At 41.4% G+C, this 15,116-nt stretch overlaps 1 protein-coding gene across 2 annotated transcripts in view; it reads right to left on the bottom strand.

Annotated features, from left to right (window-relative positions):
* TMEM266 (transmembrane protein 266) overlaps positions 1–15,116 on the bottom strand; it is a 120,976-nt gene that overhangs the window by 104,855 nt on the left and 1,005 nt on the right. The window lies entirely within an intron of this gene.

Here is a 15,116-nt window from a genome sequence, read left to right as displayed (position 1 = left end):
TACTCAAATCATTTCTACCCTTTCGGGCCCAGCTAATGACCCACCTTCCTGGGAAACCCCATGATACTTTCTGACTTTCACACCTCATGATCCTGTCTTCCTTTGAGTTCTTCCTGCCCTAGCCAGAGGAATCATTTCTGCCTGGGACTTAGTAAACTCTTCCTGAGTGGGATTTTCTTTCCAAATAACACTCAATAAATATAATATAGTATATTGTTGGCATTTTGTTAAATAATTGTTGGTTGATGAATATAAGGGGAACTTCTGATTGTTAGAGTGCAGGTTAGAGTCCACAACAAACTAAGACTGTTCTCTATACTGAGCCAGAAAAACAAAACAAAACAAAAAAACCCCAAACAAACAAAACCCCAAAAAACACTGGTTTTCTTAGAGGGCCCAAGAAAAGATGTTTGTTTTGGGTCAATGGAGTTAGAAAATTAGGTGGCTGTCTCCTGGAGGATGAGATATTTAACATTTAGCTAGAAGGGAACATTCTCTCACATAACTGGTAACTGATAAGAGTCAGGAAATGGAGAAGTGATTTTCTAGCAAGAAGATTGGTGGGAACCAACATCTTCCAGTAATGCGCCAAAATGACCAACAAAAAGAGAGGAGAGGTACCTGCTACACATTCTCTAGGCCTTTTAGAAAACAAGGAGTTGTTCCTTTGGCCACATACATACAAATCTTCAAGAAAGGTGATATTGTGGACATCAAGGAGATGGGCAGTGTTCAAGAAGGAACATACCACAAACATTACCACGGCAAAACTGGAAGAGCCTACAATGTTATTCAGCATGTTGTTGGCATTGTTATCAACAAACAAGTTAAGGGCAAGATTCTTGCCAAGAGAATTGATATATGTATAGTGCTCTAAGAGCTGAGATAGTTTCCTGAAGTGTGTGAAGGAAAATGATCAGAAAAAGAAGGAAGCCAAAGAGAAAGGTATTGGGTGCAACTAAAGTGTCAGCCTGCTCCAACCAGAGAAATACACTTTGTGAGAGCCAACGTATACCTCGTATTGTATTTAACTACATAAAAATCTGGAAATAAACCATATGTGTCACCAGCTATGAACCCCGAATTCCCCACTGAGTGTCATCAATTTTATTCATTTCCAAAGGAACTGGACAGGAGGTCTTTAATCTCAGTATAGAAGGGCTCAGATTTTCAAATGTAAACTGTGGATGCTACCTGATGCGGGCCAACCATGCCACAGATGAACAAGCTGTTGCAATGACTCCAAATGTCTCTGCACTGTGTCACTGGATAATGTGGTGTCTTTGACACAGACCAAGCTTCAGAGCTGCCTACAGTGTATAATTAAGGGTTTCAGATGTACTCCTGCCAAATGCCATTCATCTATGCTTGACTCTTCCAACAACTATAACTGAAGTATAATTTGTAAAGTGAGATCACTGGAGAATTATTTTGTCCTGCTGTCTTAAGGCATTGCATGGTTCAGAGTAATTTTCCTGGGATCCCTAAACCACAAAGCCTAATCCCATTATCTGACAGGAAAGGACACCAGGACTCAGAAGAGTGAAGTGACTTGTCCAGGGTTACACTTCTACTATATAGAATAGTGTATGGGCTAGACTCTAGAAATTCTTATGCCTTAATCTGATGCTTCTTTTCAAAATTTAGAATATTACCTCTGGAAAAGAAGAGTAACAAGTAATAGCCTCAATGTGGTTACAACTAGAAATGACTTTATTTATAACATTTGTCTCTAGACTGCAGAGCTTTCTGGTTACACTTTCAAGAACTACCTCATTTCAGCAATTAAGACTAGGTTTCAGGTGTTTAAAAAAAAGAACAATTTTCAAAGGCAGATAGATTCCTGATAATCAGGCAAAATCTGAGTTGAGTGATACCTACATCTGTAAAATATTGTTTAGAAACTTACATTGTCTTTTTTGTACCATCTAATCCATCCTCGCCACAATCCTGAGATAAACAGGGCAGGTATAAGGACCCTGATACTCACAGAAGAAATGAGCCACAGGTTCTAGAGATAATGAACAGAAGCCTATATGACCTGAGGTGGTACAAAAAGGGGAATGTACAATGGTGGTCAGGAAAACTAGGTCTGTGTTCTAGATCTGCCACTAACTAGTAACTTGACCTTGGGCAAGTCATTTGCCTCTCTGGGCCCAGTTTCCTTGTCTATACAACAAGGATGCAGAATGCACAGCTGGGGCTGTGAAAACAAGGACATACTGAATGACTTAAACAGCAAGAATGACTTAAACAACAATGATTTTTTTTCTCACAGTTCTGGAGGCCAGAAATCCAAGGTGAGGGCACCAGCATGGTCAGATTCTGGTCAGAACCCTCTTCCCAGCTTGTAGATGGCCACCTTCTTACTGTGTCCTCAAAGGGTGAAGAGAATGAAAGACAAATCTTTCATTCTCTTCTTCTACTCCTTTTTAAAAAATTCATTATTATTACTTTTTAAAATCTCTACATCCAATATGGAGCTTGAACTCATGACCCTGAGTTCAAGAGTCACAAGCTCTTCTGACAGAGCCAGCTAGGCGTCCCTCTCTTCCTCTTGGACCTCATTTAACCTTAAGTACCTTCTGAAGACCTATCTCCAGTCATGTTGGAGGTTAGGGATTCAACATATGTATTTAAGGGGGCACACAATTCAGGCCATCATGGTCATTGGAGTTTCTTGGCACGAGCCTGGAAGACAGATGTTCACCATTATCTGTAGAAGGAGTAATTCTACTCTGCCTCCCAGATTCAAGACACTGCACAGGGCCTATTTCTAGACTATTGGTCAGGGATCATCTTGAAGGTCTATATGCTCTCCCTTTTCAAAGGCAGATACAGGCAAAAGGTGGTCTTTGGCCACAGCAGTTCTCTCCCAAGGTTGGAGCCTTAATGTCCCCCCCTCCCCGACCAATCCCCAACAAAGTACTACATTTAACTGTTGCTTTCAGCCTTTGGGGATGCCATGTATTCTGCGCTACTACATTTAGAAGGAGCGTAATGGTGAATGTCAATTGGAGGTGGGCTTTTTTTTTTTTTTAAAGATTTTATTTATTTATTTGACAGAGAGATCACAAGTAGACAGAGAGGCAGGCAGAGAGAGAGAGAGAGAGAGAGAAAGCAGGCTCCCTGCTGAGCAGAGAGCCCGATGTGGGACTCGATCCCAGGACCCCGAGATCATGACCTGAGCCGAAGGCAGTGGCTTAGCCCACTGAGCCACCCAGGCGCCCCTGGAGGTGGGCTTTAAATCAGAAGTCTACAGCTCAATAATCTAACAAGCACGAAGTTTCCAGAGCAAGCGGGGCCATTCACCAAAGCACAAAGTTCCTAGTCATTCCTAATTCACCCCTGAAGCACCTGATGTGCTGTATCTCAGGGCAGCTTTGGGGTCAGAAGCAGCCTCTGCTAGGGAGAGTCAGCTTCCCTCAGTTTAAACGTAATTCCTTCCAATGGTGATCAACTAAGAGTTCTCCAGTCATTACTTTTTGATTTAATATACTTATTGTCAAAAGTAGAAAAGCAGTTTGGGCACTTAAATACAATTCCAACAAAAATATTCTAAGAATGATTGGAGCACTGCTTTGGAGTTGTTGTCTTTAGACCCAAGGCCTGTAGGAGGAAGATGGTCTGAATTTCTGTAACTACTTTATTGGTTTACTTCTCCTTATTCATGATAGAATCCATAACTGCTTATACAGAGGGTTCCCCAATTGTAACGGCTCAGCCCATGATCTTTTGATTTCATGATGGTGCAAAAACAGTATGCATTCAGTAGAAACCATACTTCGGATTTTGAATTTGGCTCTTTTCCCAGGCTAGTGATATGCAGGATGATATCTCCTGCTGCTGGGCAGCAGCTGTGAGTGGCGGCTCCCAGTCAGCCACAAGACCGCCAGGGGAAACAACCAACACGTTTACAACCATTCAGTACCCATTTAACCAGTACTTTGTTCACCTATAGTATTCAATAAATTACATGAGATAGTCCACACTGCCTTATAAAATGGGCTTTGCATTAGACAATCTTACCCAACTGTAGGCTAAGGTCAGTATTTTAAGCACGTTTAAGGTGGGCTGCAGTAAACAATGATGTCCAGGGGTAGGCTAGATGTATTCAATGCATTTTCCACTTAAAGACATTTCCAATATACAATGGGGTTATGTACCAAAGATCAGTAGATGCTAAATTTTCTTCATGTTAGTAATTTCAAACCCAAATTGATTTTTTCACGTCTATTATAATTTTCATCTTCATTTGATCCACACTGTCCAAATTCTGATATTGTGTGAAATGGGAACATACTGAGTTTTCTGGATTGGGCCTATACAGCAGTGGTTCTCAAATGGGGGTGATTTCGTGTACCCCAAGTGACATTTGGCAATGTTTGGAGGCATTTTTGATGATCACAGCTGGGGTGGAGGGTAGTAATACAACCGGCATTCATTTTGCTTGGAAGGGATGGCATCAAGACAGGAAGAAGTCCCAAACACTGTAGAAAATCCTGACAGCTTCACAGGTTGGGAAAATCTCAAACTCCTTTTAAAAAGAATTAAGTTCTAGGGGCGCCTGTGTGGCTCAGTGGTTTAAGCCGCTGCCTTCAGCTCAGGTCATGATCTCAGGGTCCTGGGATCGAGTCCCGCATTGGGCTCTCTGCTCGGCGGGGAGCCTACTTCCCTCTCACTCTCTCTGCCTGCCTCTCTGCCTACTTGTGATCTCTCTCTCTGTCAAATAAATAAATAAAATCTTTAAAAAAAAAAGAATTAAGTTCTAAATGCGCCCATAAAACGACACAGGGTTGCAGATTGGATAAAACGATAGGACCCATCCATATGTTGTCTACAAGAGACCCATTTTGAACCTAAGGATATACCCAGACTGAAAGTGAAGGGATGGAGAAGCATCTTTCATGCCAATGGGCCTCAAAAGAAGGCCGGGGTAGCGATTCTCATATCAGATAAATTAGATTTTAAACTAAACACTGTAGTGAGAGATACAGAAGGACACTACATAATTCTTAAAGGGACTATCTGCCAAGATGATCTAACAATTGTGAATATCTATGCCCCCAATATGGGAGCACCCAATTACATAAGAAAACTATTAATCAAGATAAAGAGTCATATTGATATGAATACAATAATAGTAGGAGATCTTAATACGCCTCTCTCAGAAATAGACAGATCGAAGCAGAAAATTAATAAAGAAATAAGAGCATTGAATGAAACATTGGACCAGATGGACCTCATAGACATATACAGAACATTCCACCCTAAAACAACAGAATACTCATTCTTCTCAAGTGCACATGGAACCTTCTCCAGAATAGACCACATACTGGGTCACAAAGCAGGACTCAACCGATACCAAAAGACTGACATTATTCCCTGCATAGTCTCCGATCACAATGCTTTGAAACTGGAACTCAATCACAAGGAAAAGTTCAGAAGGAACTCAAACACCTGGAAGCTAAAGACCACCTTGCTTAAGAATGCTTGGATCAACCAGGAGATCAAAGATGAACTTAAACAATTCATGGAAACCAATGAGAATGAAGACACTTCGGTCCAAAACCTATGGGATAGAGCAAAGGCAGTTCTAAGGGGGAAATACATAGCCATCCAAGCCTCCCTCAAAAACATTGAAAAATCCAGAATACACCAGCTGTCTCTACACCTTAAAGAACTGGAGAATCAACAACAAATCAAACCAACTCCACATGCAAGAAGGGAAATAATCAAGATTAGAGCAGAGATCAATGAGGTAGAAACGAGAGATACAGTAGAACGTATCAATGAAACTAGAAGCTGGTTTTTTGAAAGAATCAATAAGATCGATCAACCATTGGCCACACTAATCCAAAAGAAAAGAGAGAAAGACCAAATTAATAAAATTATGAATGAAAAGGGAGAGATCACAACTAACACCAAGGAAATAGAAAAAATCACCAGAAATTATTACCAACAGTTATATGCCAATAAGCTAAGCAACCTAGATGAAATGGATGCATTCCTGGAAAACTACAAACTCCCAACATTGAACCAGGAAGAAATTGACAACCTGAATAGACTGATATCTAGTAATGAGATTGAAGCAGTGATCAAAAACCTCTCAAAAAACAAGAGCCCAGGACCTGATGGATTCCCTGGGGAATTCTACCAAACTTTCAAAGAAGAAATAACCCCAATTCTCCTGAAGCTGTTCCAAAAAATTGAAGCAGAAGGACAACTTCCAGACTCTTTTTATGAAGCCAGCATTACCCTGATCCCCAAACCAGGCAAAGACCCTACCAAAAAGGAGAATTTCAGACCAATATCACTGATGAATATGGATGCAAAGATTCTCAACAAGATCCTAGCAAACAGGATCCAGCAGCACATTCAAAAGATTATCCACCATGACAAGGTGGGATTCATCCCTGGGTTGCAAGGTTGGTTCAACATTCGCAAATCAATCATTGTGATAGAACAAATCAATAAGAGAAGAGAGAAGAACCACATGGTCCTCTCAATTGATGCACAAAAAGCATTTGACAAAATCCAGCATCCGTTCCTGATGAAAACACTTCAAAGTATAGGGATAGAGGGAACATTCCTGAACTTCATAAAATCTATCTATGAAAGACCCACAGCAAATATCATCCTCAATGGGAAAAAGCTTGCAGCCTTCCCGTTGAGATCAGGAACACAACAAGGATGCCCACTCTCACCACTCTTGTTCAACAAAGTATTAGAAGTCCTAGCAACAGCAAGCAGACAACAAAGGGAATAAAAGGTATCCAAATTGGCAAGGAAGAAGTCAAACTCTCTCTCTTCGCAGATGACATGATTCTTTATATGGAAAACCCCAAAGACTCCACCCCCAAACTACTAGAACTCATACAGCAATTCAGTAACGTGGCAGGATACAAAGTCAATGTACAGAAATCATTGGCTATCTTATACACTAACAATGAAAATACAGAAAGGGAAATTAGAGAATCGATTCCATTTTCTATAGCACCAAGAACCATAAGATACCTGGGAATAAACCTAACCAGAGAGGTAAAGGACCTGTATTCGAGGAACTACACAACACTCATGAAAGAAATTGAAGAAGACACAAAAAGATGGAGGACCGTTCCATGCTCTTGGATTGGAAGAATAAACATTGTTAAAATGTCTATACTGCCTAGAGCAATCTATACTTTTAATGCCATTCCGATCAAAATTCCACTGGTATTTTTCCAAGAGCTGGAGCAAATAATCCTAAAATTTGTATGGAATCAGAAGAGACACCGAATTGCTAGGGAAATGTTGAAAAACAAAAACAAAACTGGCAGCATCACGTTACCCGATTTCAAGCTTTACTACAAAGCTGTGATCGCCAAGACAGCATGGTACTGGCATAAAAACAGACACATAGACCAGTGGAACAGAGTGGAGAGCCCAGATATGGACCCTCAACTCTATGGTCAAATAATCTTCGACAAAACAGGAAAAAATATTCAATGGAAAAAAGACAGTCTCTTCAATAAATGGTGCTGGGAAAACTGGACAGCGATATGTAGAAGAATGAAACTCAACCATTCTCTTACACCATACACAAAGATAAACTCGAAATGGATAAAAGATCTCAACGTGAGACAGGAATCCATCAGAATCCTAGAGGAGAACATAGGCAGTAACCTCTTCGATATTAGCCACAGCAACTCCTTTCAAGATATGTCTCCAAAGGCCAAGGAAACAAAAGCGAAAATGAACTTTTGGGACTTCATCAAGATCAAAAGCTTCTGCACAGCAAAGGAAACACTCAACAAAACAAAAAGGCAACCCACGGAATGGGAGAAGATATTTGCAAATGACAGTACAGACAAAAGGTTGATATCCAGGATCTATAAAGAACTTCTCAAACTCAACACACACAAAACAGATAATCATATCAAAAAATGGGTAGAAGATATGAACAGACACTTCTCCAACAAAGACATACAAATGGCTATCAGACACATGAAAAAATGTTCATCATCACTAGCCATCAGGGAGATTCAAATTAAAACCACATTGAGATACCACCTGACACCAGTCAGAATGGCCAAAATTAGCAAGACAGGAAACAACGTGTGTTGGAGAGGATGTGGAGAAAGGGGAACCCTCTTACACTGTTGGTGGGAATGCAAGTTGGTGCAGCCACTTTGGAGAACAGTGTGGAGATTCCTGAAGAAATTAAGAATAGAGCTTCCCTATGACCCTGCAATTGCACTGCTGGGTATTTACCCCAAAGATACAGATGTAGTGAAAAGAAGGGCCATCTGTACCCCAATGTTTATTGCAGCAATGGCTACGGTCGCCAAACTGTGGAAAGAACCAAGATGCCCTTCAACGGATGAATGGATAAGGAAGATGTGGTCCATATACACAATGGAGTATTATGCCTCCATCAGAAAGGACGAATACCCAACTTTTGTAGCAACATGGACAGGACTGGGAGAGATTATGCTGAGTGAAATAAGTCAAGCAGAGAGAGTCAAGTATCATATGGTCTCACTTATTTGTGGAGCATAACAAAGAACATGGAGGACATGGGGAGATGGAGAGGAGAGGGAGTTGAGGGAAACTGGAAGGGGAGATGAACCATGAGAGACTATGGACTCTGAAAAACAACCAGAGGGTTTTGAAGGGGCAGGGGGGTGGGAGGTTGAGAAACCAGGTGGTGGGTAATAGGGAGGGCATGTACTGCATGGAGCACTGGGTGTGATGCCAAAATAATGAACACTGTTAGTTGTAAATAAACAAATTAAAAAAAAAGAATTAAGTTACTCTCTGTGCTCCCATTATTTTAGTGATTTCTATATATCCCTCTTCATTCCAAAAGGTTCTGATGTGGTTAACTCTCCCTGTAGTGTTGACTCAATTTTCCCATATAAAGCTTACATAGGCTTTAGGACTGATCAATACAAGTTTCAGTTTAGGAGGAAAAATAATTCTGGAAGGACCAAGAAAAACGATCATGTTTTGGCAGTTAGAAGATAGGAGTTAAATTCCTTGTATGTATATAACGCTAAGTGCTGAGAAGGATATTTTGAAAAAGTATAAATCACAGCTAGTGTCCTTAAGTAATTTATAATTTGCCTGAGAGAGAAAGGCTCAGTGCCTAAGGGAGGATGGCTTCCATTACACATGGCCTGTGCTCAGGGCCTTGAAGCAGGTGGGCGCAGCCCTCAGTGCTCTCCCTTCTCTGGCCAGGGAAGGAGAGGCAGAGCTGGAAGGGGTGAAGGTGGTCCTCAAGTGCAGACTGTATGGATAAGGGCTTGGAGGTGGGCACGCACTAGGAAAGGCTGTGGGCAGTAAGTAAGCTAGTTAAGAGTCAAAGTTAAGGTTTTATCCTGCAGAGAACAAGGGAGCCTCTGAAGGTATCCAAACAGGAAGTTATAGTGATGAAAGACTACATTTACTAAGTGCTTACTCTTCACAAGGCACATTCATTTAATTTCTTCCTGACAGCCCTATGACTTAGCTACTCTTCCTCCCATTTTACAGATGAAGAGACTGAGGCTCAGGGGGGTTAAATAACTTAAGTCACACAGTTAGCAAGTACTAGAGCCAGGATTCAAACCCATAAAGCCCACAGAGTCCACACTCTTAACCACTTCTCCAGACTGCCTCTCGATAGGATAGGAATGATGAAAGCAGAGGAATAGACCAGACACCTTTGGGAGGGTGCTGCCAACAGAGCATTTCAAGGAGTAGAAGAAGTCGATAGGCTCAGATGTTGCTGAGCCATCAGGAACATAATCTGAGAAACAGCCATTGGATCTGTGATTAGGCAATCATGGGTGACCTTTAAGAGTTCCGTTTCAGTAGAGGGGTAGGGACAGTGGTTCCTTGTAGGACATTATGGGAGGACTAACAGCAGAGAGAGCACCAGGAAAGAAACTGGACAATGAAAGGACAGGCAAGAGATGGGAGAGAAATTCCCAACATTTTCTTTTGAGACTATGCCCCAAACAGTGGAACACTTTCTTTACTTGAGGGACTATATGTATTTCACCCTGTTCTCTGTTTGGAAGGGCAAGACTAACACATTTCAGCAGGCATGGTTAAAGGAGAATTAGCAAGTGTCACCGAAATTGTTACTAAAAACACTGCATCAAATTGAGGTACAATGCAAAGATTTAACTGTCTGAAGGGGCATTGTTATGGAGAAAGTTACTTGACCTCTTGACCTTATATACTGTATTGGCAGGGCCTGATGGCAGTTTGGAAACTAAGGTAGGAGATCATGAGGGAATCACAGATGAAAGAATTCATTTCAGACCTATTCTGAGCCAAGAGAAAGCAGCCAAAAGCAATGTGTGTGTTATGGTTTTAGACAGAAATCCCGAGAACAGCTGCCTGATTGCAGCCCGGACTTCCCAAAACCTGGGCTGCAAAGGGCAGAATACTTATTAAAATTCTTTGCTTTAATGAGCTGTGGGAACCTGAGTTATCAGCCCCTGTTCTAGCTACTGAGTACTTTTCATGACAAATCAAAAGCAGTTTTAGGGAGGCTACATTTTTTTGGAAGGGGAATTCTCTACAAGCGGGTAATTCAGACTGCCTAGGGCAGCAATTAAAGCCACTGAGGAGAAGGTGAGGAGGAGGAAAAGGAGGGCTTTCTGTGGCTGAGGAGCGGTTTCACTGACATTATCCCATAACCATGAACTCTGTCCAGCACCCCAGTGTACTCAACTCTAAAGTGTTCTAAGTCTGAATTCTTCCCCCCATACCCATCATTTTGCTTGGGCCCAAGAACACGTGCAAACAAAAGATGTATGAGAGGTAACCAGGAGTCTGGGACTGCTTGGGCCAAAAGAATCTCAGGCTGTGATGCTGTTGGAACATGCTTTCTGCCAAAACTCAGACTCGCGAGCTAAGTGCTTTGGCAATGAACTCTCACACTCTGGCTTAAACAGGAAAGATACCAACAAGTATTTAATCTTTAAAAAGTGCAACAGTTTGATGCTGGTAGTGCAGTGATTAGCCTACCTGTGTGAATGTCCATAGATTCTTCTTCCTTTCTAGTAACGTAGGCCGCTAGAAAGTTGGTGAAATCTGGTGTCTTCTTTGGATGTCTTCAACGAAAGTATGTATGCCAAATAGAGGGGAAACTGAACAGGTCTCCTCTTCGTTCCTGGCCATTCCCCCTCCGCCCCCCACCATGTACTTTTAGCTGCCTTGTGTCACACCTCAGCTCTCAGGTGACTTTCTTTCCATCTTCCTTTGTCTACCAGGGAGGAGGTTTCTCTCTCCCCGACACTCATCTAAGACAAGATCCCTCCTGATTCCTCTCTACTTCCCCTGTTATTCCCCCAAACACGCCCATAGAGTCTTTGCATTTTAGAGTTTCACTGGTCACTATGGGGAAGTGTAAGGGCTAACAAAAACAAGGAGGGTGGGAGGCTAAAAAGATTCAAGGTTGCCACAGTGACTCGTCAGTTCTTTTCCACAACATCAAGGTTCTGGACTGAAGTGAACAAAAGAGACAAAATCCCTGTACTCTGGAGCATTCATTCTCGGGGGAGATGGACAGTAAATAAAACAATCAACTTATAGGGTAAACTAGGAGAGGGACTATGAATGAAAACAAAGCAGAGAGGAAGGCAAAGAATGCTTTTGGGAGAGTGCTTAGTTTTATAAAGGAGTAGTCAGACTTTGAGCAAAGCCAAAAGGAGGTTCAAGGGAGCAAACAAAGCAGTTGTCTGTGGGATGAGCATTCCAGGAGAGAAAACCACTAGTGTGAAGGCTCTGAGGCAGGGGAACAGCTAGGAGGTCAGTGTGGAAGGGCAGAGGCAGTGCGCTCTTCATTCTGCAAGAAAAATCCCTGAATCTGAGCCACACTGATCTGGGCTTGAATCTTAGCTTGGCGCCTTAAATCTCAGGGACCTTGGACTCTGTCTCTCCTCATCTATACATAGTTAAACATGAAGGGTAATTGCAAAGGGTTAAATGAGATACAGAATGTAAAAATGCCCATCACAGGACGTGGATCATGCCCAGTTCCTACCCACCACACATTAGTCCCTTGCTTCTTCCCCTGGTTACAGGGCTCCTCTCACCTAGTTCCCACTGTGGCTGAATAAAATGTATGCCATTCATGGGCCTCTACGGGAGCAAGATAAATAACCCTATGGAAGAAAAAGAAAAAAACCCTGCAAACCGTATACATCCATGCATAGTATTATTGGCAAACAGTAATATTTCAGTATCCATATTAAAAAATATAGACTTCAGGGATGCCTGGGTGGCTCAGTTGGTTGAGCCGCTGCCTTCGGCTCGGGTCATGATCCCAGTGTCCTGGGATCAAGTCCCACATGAGGCTCCTTGCTCAGCAGAGAGCCTGCTTCTCCCTCTGCCTCTGCCTGCCACTCTGTATGCCTGTGCTCTCTCTGACAAATAAATAAATAAAATCTTAAAAAAAATATATGAAAACTTTAAAAAAATATATAGACTTCATAGCAAACTATTTACTGACTATTGCTATTAAGATGACTAAAGATTCTAGCCATGGACTTCCTACCTTCTATATTTATGTAATGCTTAAGCATTTTACAACGGGTACATACTATCTTTACAAGTAGAAATCACAATATAGGTTAGTGTTGCTGCAGGAGAAGTGATTCCCTGATCCTCCTAGATCAGTATCAAGTAGCCACTATTCTACCTCACTTACCCAAGCAAGGCCTGTCTCATGGCATCTGACTTTAGGAATCCTTATACCTGCTTTGTGGGGAAACTGGGTGCAAATAAGGCCAAAGGGAGCTACAGGGTTCACAGATGAAGGTCCTATGGGAGTGTGCCTGGCCAGCAACTGTGAACTCTGGTCCCATTTGGAAAGGGGATGGATTGTGAACCTTTTAAAATTAAAACTCTTGCAACGGCTGCCACTAAGGAAAGAAAAAGAGACCCATGAAGATAAAGTATCTTGAAGTAAGCTGACTGAACTCCTTTTATGATTCAAGATTGTTGACACTGAAAAAAACCACATCTCTTTTTAAAGAATACTAAGTTAAGCATACTATAACAAAAACACATTTCACAACTAAGTAGCTTACAAGGTCGGTCAAAGAGGGACACATAAGCCAGTTCCCAGTCTCTTACTCAAGGATGCATTAAAATGTGTATTACAATCGTTCGTTGCAATGCATGCTACCCATAGCCTGGAAAACTTTTAGTTGTTTTCCTCACCTCCAAAAAACCCCAAAAGACACTTGGTAAGGGGAAAAAATAATGCTTCAGCATCCATAGTTGACCATACGGCTTTTCCCAGTTTAGATATATGACTCAAGAAAAAAAAAATGTAGTCCAGAAACATTTTTACATGCCTCATATTGACCACTGCACCCAAAAGGATACTCAGCTTTGCATCAAATACAATTCTGCTTGAATGAAAAAGAGTAGACTTCTATTTCCTGGATGCTTTTTAACTAAGAGATTTCTGGCTGAAGAAAATAGTGATGGTCTACATAGGACAACCGAGATCCTGTCCAGAAATCAAGCAATACCTCTCTTTGCTTTCTGCTGCTTCACCAGTAACATCAAGACTCCTCTTGAGTTTATCTGATCATAGACTGGAAATCCTCAGGGTGGAAAGACTCCATCTCATCATTTCTACAAGCACTGGGGAATATGCTCTTCTAAAACCCAGTGTTTTCCATGAGGCTATGCAAATTGCTTTACTGTCAACACAACAAAGTATAATGAAAAAAGTAAGATCATGGTGTTCTAAAACCAGTCGTATTGCCCAAGGGAAAAAAAATAGAGCTTACAGAATTTATAAGAGAGTCTTATATTTCCTACCCAATATTAGCCATCAATTTATAAGTCAAAGCTGTTAATTTCCATGGGATATTTCAAGTAATCCCTTATATCTACCTTTACCTTTCTCACTACTGTTATAAATATGTGTCCTGAATACAAAAGTCTGTAGCCCCATTGAGTGGATTTTCCATTGAAGATGCAACTATAGCAATTTCTAAGTTTATGAGAACTACTGGAATGTGGAACAAAATCCAATATTTGCATTATGATAATGCACTTATAGAACAAGATGAAGTAGACATCCATAGTTGAATGCACGGATTCTAAGATTTTCAAGTGAATAATTGCTACTATCATAGAGACTGGATTATGGGCCATGACTGGTCTGCATTCTTTCACCCCATCAAGGCACTCACATAGGAGTGTGATAAACAACGTTGTTCTTATGACTGGCACTGACACCAGAAGCCAGTGTGCAGGGTGGCAAGAAGACTGGAGTGGGATGCAAGAATGAAAAACATGAGTGATTCATTCTATCTGATGCACATACATTTTATGAATTTAAATCTGAAGGGAAACAACTTTTTTTGAGCTTGACTGCTTGTTTGAGAAAGTTAAATGGAAGTGTGTCTAGGACACCATTTTTTATAGGCTTAGCACCACCTCAAAAAATTCCATACAGACCCATTCTAAAACAGCCAATTCCGTTTCTAAAAATCCACAAAGAGGGATGTGGAATCTATGAAATCGAACATCAGATCTAAGCATGTATGCTTATGCAGAAACTTGATCTTAATTAAAATATAGATGCAGGGGCAGCACCAGGGGTAAAGGTTCCTCCCAATGTCCCTCCACCCCCAGCAATCAGATACACTTGAGTTTGCATCTTTATTCTGATTCTGGGCTGTGTGTCCTTGGGCAAGTTAGCTGACCTTTCTTAGTCTCACCTTCCTCACCTTCAATATGGAGATAATAGGTTTGTTGTGAAGATTAAACGAGATCATGCACAAATACCCTTTAGCTCCGTACCTAGCACATATGAGCATTCAAGAATGTATCCTCATGATTAGATGTGGCACACTGACTATAGTTTACAAGCACTTAGTTCTGCTGCCATACCCCAACGTGTTGTGATACGAATTTCCATTTTATGCTTCCAGCTTGTGCTAGTCTTCTTACCATGGCATGGTGGGGGGGGGGGGTAGAGAAAGGTAATCAGTTACATATATTCCACTTTTTGGATTGCTGCTTGAAGCAAGGTGAAAAGCTAGGAAATCAGTAACCTGGACACTGAAAAGAAATTCAGTCTTTAGGATACAATGTTATACAAATTTTGTTGA

The sequence above is a fragment of the Meles meles genome, chromosome 6 (genome assembly GCF_922984935.1).
Source record: "Meles meles chromosome 6, mMelMel3.1 paternal haplotype, whole genome shotgun sequence".
Taxonomy (NCBI): domain Eukaryota; kingdom Metazoa; phylum Chordata; class Mammalia; order Carnivora; family Mustelidae; genus Meles; species Meles meles.
Note: the sequence above shows the minus strand (reverse complement) of the source record. Positions and strands in the feature narration are given on the sequence as shown.